Genomic DNA, 6,629 nt, shown 5'->3' with positions numbered 1-6,629 from the left:
TTGCTGAATGTAAAGCAGGTTCTTCTTTTAAGTAGCAAAACCAGAGTTTGAGACATCAACACTAAAACTCTTTATTACTACGACGAGCACTGAAGGTACTACAGCACGACTTTAATGGAAAATTATGCTTCTTATTTGTGTGAAATCTAAACACAAATTTTAGTTAGAATCCCTTTTGGGTTATGGTTTTCCCATATTTGATTAGCATTGATTGAAATCATAAAAATCTGTAATCAAAGAAACTTCATCCTATCAGAGGCGGGCAACCTCTACAATATGCTATGTGATTTTTAACAAAAGATCCATCCTTACCTAATACAGTCTATACGTAATCCACTCACACACACAGACTTACAAATGGGAGTATAGCAAAGTGATAAGAGTGTGTCAGATCGATAAGTTAAACCAGCCAGAGGTTTTCAGTGCTGTTGCTAGATCTATAGTGATTATGCTGAATATACAGTAGAGCATGGAGCTTATTCAATAAGCCATAACACAATAGGCCAGGGGAATGACAAACTTGCTCACTCCCTGTAATACACACATCCAATATATACTGTATACAGACCAAACTCTGCATACAGACACAAACAAACACTATATACCTTCATATAAAGAAACACGGATATAATTGTGGAACATGTGCACACAGACAAACAGAGGGAGAACGGAGGGAGAATACATACAGAATTAGCTCAGTTTGAACAAATTTACACTCACTACATTCAGTGCAATGCCTCTCTAATCCTCCCTCGCTCAGTCACACACTGTCTCTCAATTCCAAAAACATGAAGATGACGATATGAAAATAAATCAGGTGATTTTATTCCACCTCACTGCTCCACTGTCCAACACTGAAGCCACCTTCTGATTGAACATGACAGCTCTCCCTCTTTCTCTGTGATCTCACACACTGCATGCCATGTTTCATTTCCAATCCAGTATGCATCATTGGCATGAATGGTACATGGGAACACTATTGCCAAATCCTAGTTATACAATGGGAATTCATCAACAAAAAGAAGACAATAAGCCGATCTCTCTTCATTCATTGCTTACAGTTGCTTGCTCTCTCTCTCTCTCTCTCTCCTTGAATTTTTCCTACTACTCTCTATATCTTTGTCAATGTTAAATTAGTTTTGCGAAACATATCTAAAGGTTGTAATATACTGTGCTTTGTTGCAGAGCTGGCTTATTCTTGAATTAAAAGCACACTCTGTTAATCACGTGGAAAGATATTTATCAATCAAGCAAGAGTTGGTGAAAGAACCTTTTGATTATTCATAATTAAAATGTACAAACTGACTTCAATCCCATTTCAGCCACCAGGACTTCAGGGTAAGTAAAGAATAAAATAAATACAGGATTTGGAAGTGTATTTTATTTTAATAAGTTCTACCTGCAGACGTGGCAACTGTGGTTATATATAGCTAATGTAAGAATCCGACTAGCACTTTGAATAAGGCATTGTGCATGATGCTGCACTTGACCAAGACACGGATGCCCCTTTAGTTTTTGGGTGGGTCAAATCTGCCTCAATGTTTGAAATAAATAGCTGAACTGTAGCAAAGAATTCCTAAAACTTGTTCTATTCATATTATTTTTTTTCATAACATTGTTCATTTATTTTCTGTAAAAGCACTTCAACAAATTTTTTACAATTTGTTTGGTTGTTGAGATCTTACAAATATAGATTTGTGTTCTTTAATTGTACCCGACTATCTCTTTCCAGGCTTTTCCCAGTTCAATGTCAGCAGATGTTTTAACTTAGTAATCTTACTAACTAGCTTACCTCACTGGTAAACTACTGCAACTTAGTGAGCTTGTGGCCAGTTGTGCCTTCATCAGGCTACTTGGTTTGTTGTTATCACCATCTGTCTGACCTTATTGTCTTTTGGAGACTGCTTGTGGTTGGTCATTTTTGGTAATATACTGTGCTGTAAATATTATTGCAACAATGTCTCATGCTATATTTGTGGATATATACAGTTCATTGTACTAAACAGCTGTTGTATTTTAAAATCTTTACGTTAATACTATTGATCATCAAATTTCAAAATGGCCCTGAAAAACAGATGTATTAAATTATTCGGTGCTCCCACCCTGTATAGTCAAATATTCAGATAATTACAGTTAAAGGCGTTCATATTTTATTATATTTTTGGCAGGTTGTAATACCGTTAGTTATTCCATATGTACAGTGGCGAGAGAGTCTCTACAGTCAGAGAACAAAGGTTACAACATAACTAAGCGTTTTCTGGCAGTAGTTGAGACCTTTGACATCAAATGTTTTGAAGCCTACTTGAATTTGTCATTGTACAGTAGACAAAGATAAATAAAGGTTGTTTTACTATGGTTTCACGTTGATCACATTCTAAAGCACTACACAACACTGTATTTCTCAGTATGGCTATATTAGAAGCTTGTGTTGTCCGGTGACTTTCCAGCGCAGAAGCTTGAGTGAAGATAATTACCCCTTCTGAAGAGTCCATCGTGTTGTTTTAATCACCCTGTCTCCTTGGCTACTAGCAACTGTGTGGAGGGGAGGGGAACGATCCCGTAAGGCTTTTTTCATGTGGACAGTTTTGTTGTCATTACTTAGAATTCTTAATGGGGGCAACATAAACTACACACTAGCTTTAATTGCAGCACTAAACAAGGAAGGAGGCAACTCAAGTATCAATATATGACCATGATAGGATGAACGGACAACATTTCTCTGTGTTTACTATCATTAAAACTAAAGTTAGGTTTTGCTGTCCGCTTTCCAACTCAATTTAACAGAGAAAGAGAGTGGTCTGCACGACACAGCGCCACAGTGAATTGCACGCTGCACACGTGTATGTGTCTCAGCTAAGAGACAGAGAGAGAGGGAGAGGGTGCGTGGATGTATTAAGAGAACAAGAGAGGGAGAGCTTCGCTACTCTCTAATGTTCTAACGCTGGGTTTTACAGGCCGCTTTTTTCTTCCGCTATCGCTCTGCAAAAGTAAACTCAAGAGTCAACTTTGGAAAGGATTTTCTATGCTAATTTCAAGGCTGCTTCTCTACACTTCTGCACTGATGTTGCAAGACACTTTTTACCTTGACGAGACATCCCATCACGTTTAATCTCATGAGATCTCGTCCCACTAGTAGTTACTGAACTCTACTGTTGAGTTTGATTCTTTATTAAAACTACCTTAGTATTGTACCCGGCAACTCACTATCTTTCCAGCCTAAAAGTTTGCCAAGAGATTTATCCAAAATTAGTAGGAGCATGGTGACAGGATGATGGTGCTACATATTACTAATTGACATGTACAGTATGTACATGTTACATTGTGTGTACCATAAAAACAAAAAACAATAGGATACATTGTTGGGGGCTTGTTAGAAGAGAACATTAATTAAAATAGAGGAAGACCCTCCATACATACACACGCACACACAATTCCTTTTTTTTCGGTGCTTTTTCTCTTTTGCCAACAAATAATAAATAGTCATCATAAGAGCTGGCAAATCAAAGTCAGTTTGGCAACAATAACAACAACTAATCAGAGACAAACAATATTCCGCTTGGCTTTGTCTATGTATACTCTTGTTCCCTGCCAATTAAAATGGGCTTCATGGCTATGAAATCTACAAGAGTTTGCCAAAGAGAAAACAACAACTCCCAGCACAATGAAAATGACACACACAATTGTTTCATCATCAAACAATCAACTGCACTCCCCTGCTTCCTTCCTTGTCTTCCCTTACATAACAGCATAAACATGTGGGTTTTACATAGAGAGAACCTAAGGTAAGAGTAAGATATATGTTCTGTGTCTGTGGCACTGATCATCTGGTACATGTGTGGACTTGCATTCTGGAGGATTTCGAAGTGGGTCAAAGAAGTCATATTTTTTAGCTGGATGCTTGCCCTGGTCTCAAAACGATTTATAGAACTATAATTTAGCCTTTTCTGTGAGTCCAGCATGGTACATTGGTGCAATGTTTTTAGTGGTATATCACAAGGTGGATTAATTCTGAGTTTTTCACGTACACTCAGTCAACACTACGTTTAAATTGACTGTGCAATAAAACTGCAATACAATTTACAGTGTTTTTACTTAACATTGATACACCGATACATTTCACTTGTGCTAACTACAAGATTGGTATACACACATATACAATTTATATGTATGCAGTATTAGGAATGCCCTTTCTTCCTACTCCTTTTGAACATGGACAACTTTTTGTTTTGTTTGAATGACTTTAAATTTTGGAAGACTGTGCTAATAAGTACATAACCTTATTTATCTGTCAATTTAATTATATATGTATGCAGGAATGCATGTGTATACATCTTTTATTTTAATGTTGTTGTTTTTGTTCAAATAAACTATTAAACTAAATTAAACTAACTAACACACAATGTGGACAGTGCAGTGTGTTTCCCCACTCACATCTGTGTAGACACCTAGAGAGACCTACAGTGGGAACTGCAGACTGTAGACCAAACTAATTGAATAGAAAAAAATTCCAAATGGGCTAAATTATAGACCGTACTTCTTTTTCTCCATAGGTAGTCATCCCCCCTGATTCCATTCTACTTTGCTCGCCCACATCGCTTGGACCCACCATATGAGGGAGGTTCTCAGAATCAATAAACCCTCAAATACAAAGGACGTCAGGGAATTAAGTCTGAGCACACAATACTACTTATTTTAGAGACATAGAGGGAGAGCAGTGAAATAAAAATAGAAGGATATTATTAAACACTACCACAGATGAAACCCATCCTTATGGATCACATACTTATACTTTCTTGACATTAGCTCTGGTTTGAAATAATAAAACGTCTTTTTGTAAAAATGGAACACTTGGTTTATGTGACAACTATAAAGAAATACGACTGTTGGTTTATAAAGCATTGGATGGTTTAGGGCAAAAATACATTTCTCAGTGTAAATGTTTGTTTCCATAAACAACTTCTGGAAAACCTAACCTTTTAACCTTGTTAAAAAAACAAGCAAGATGAGGTGTTTATAAAACTATTAATTACAAAAGGATTTAAATAGAATTATAAGGAATTGACCTGCGCTGTGAACTACAGTATGATAAGTAAAAAACTAGCTACACCATGCCCAGTGTATAAGTAATGTATCTCAATCACATTTGGATTGTGTCCAGACAAGTCACATCTTAATGCCAGCTATAAAAAGGGCCATGAGAGTTTGTATGTGCAAGGTCAACAGATTGTGTTAGTAGAGGTCTTCTTTCATGCTAAAGTTGTAGGGATAATAATGGATAACCTCATCATGGCGAGGTTAACCGGCAAACTGTCCTATTAGGTGAAAGCGTACCATATGCAAGGTTATACACACAATCATATACATAGTATCAGTCAGACACACACACACACACACACGGTAAACCCATTTGTCCCTGTGGTGATGGATAGGCTAGGAAAGTATTTTGCAGGCATTTCTAATATTAAGGACTGTTGTAATTTTTCACGCAACCTTTTATGTCAGCCAGCAGACGCAGTGTAAAGAGTGAGAGAGAGAGAGAGAGAGAGAGAGAAAGAGACAGAGAGAGAGAAAGATCAGTGTCGAGACGGAGAGAGAGGAAGATCAGTGTCACCTTTGCCTAGGCAAAACAGGTGAGGAAATGGCTGAAGGCATGCACACATTAGGAAACTTGGGAAGTGCTTTGGTTGTCCTTTGTCGTTTTGGCTATTTGAAGACCTTAGATGGTACATGATACATGTTCTATTTTTAAATGTTTGCTGTATCACTGGAAGAGTGGGGACTGATTTGAATTAGGTTGTTCTGAAAATTTTAACCTACTACTGCAAGTCCCCAAAATCCATTTTAAAGGCAACCACCTTATTGGAATTATTGACTTTTTTGCGGGAGGCAGCTTGCTCAGTAAGTCAAGCTCCTTTAGGATCTCCCTCAGGGCTGTATGCCAACAGCCAGTGCAAGTACAGTATGGCATCCTTTTCTTCAGGTTTCTCCTCTCCTTCTTCTACTACACTTTTTTATCTTTCTTCCTTGCTCTTTCCTCAAATTGCACAACTTCCTCAATCTTCTAATGCTCTGGCACTGCCAGATTTGGATTAAGGGATGGATTCCAACCTCTGTTAAACCATGTTTAAAATTGAAGCAAGTGTGGCATGCTGTTGCATGCCATGTAGCCAAAGTCATTTCCTGTACTGAGAGTTTAAGGTATGTTGAAAAAAAAAGTTGTGATACCTTAAAATCTCAAACACTGCCCAAGTTGAGAATCAGGCATGTATTATTAGAGACAAGGCTTTATTTCTAGTTTCCCTGTTGTACAATGCTCTGCTGCTCCCTTAATGTATGCTGTGTTAATTCACTGTTGCTGCCATTCACTGTTAATGGAAAGTCAGCACTTCACATTTCACATTGAGACACATCCAGCAGTTCAAGGGGTAGAATTTCCTTCACTTCCATGTAAGGCCTTTTTTGTGTCACATTGATAAGACATTTTGACTTATATTGACGGCAGATTAAAAGTGAATGGGATCAATATTCCTGTTATGGATGGAAACTTAGCACTGATTGATTTAATGCTGGGTAATTGCATATATATATATATATATATATATATATATATATATATATATATATATATA

At 37.2% G+C, this 6,629-nt stretch overlaps 1 protein-coding gene across 1 annotated transcript in view; it reads right to left on the bottom strand.

Moving 5' to 3' along the window:
- The window catches only part of LOC117956729 (zeta-sarcoglycan), a 332,748-nt gene that overhangs the window by 104,829 nt on the left and 221,290 nt on the right, over positions 1 to 6,629 (bottom strand). The gene's annotated exons all lie outside the window — the stretch shown is intronic.

Source organism: Etheostoma cragini, chromosome 2, assembly GCF_013103735.1.
Source record: "Etheostoma cragini isolate CJK2018 chromosome 2, CSU_Ecrag_1.0, whole genome shotgun sequence".
Taxonomy (NCBI): Eukaryota; Metazoa; Chordata; class Actinopteri; order Perciformes; family Percidae; genus Etheostoma; species Etheostoma cragini.
This window is presented reverse-complemented; position numbering and strand designations above follow the sequence as displayed.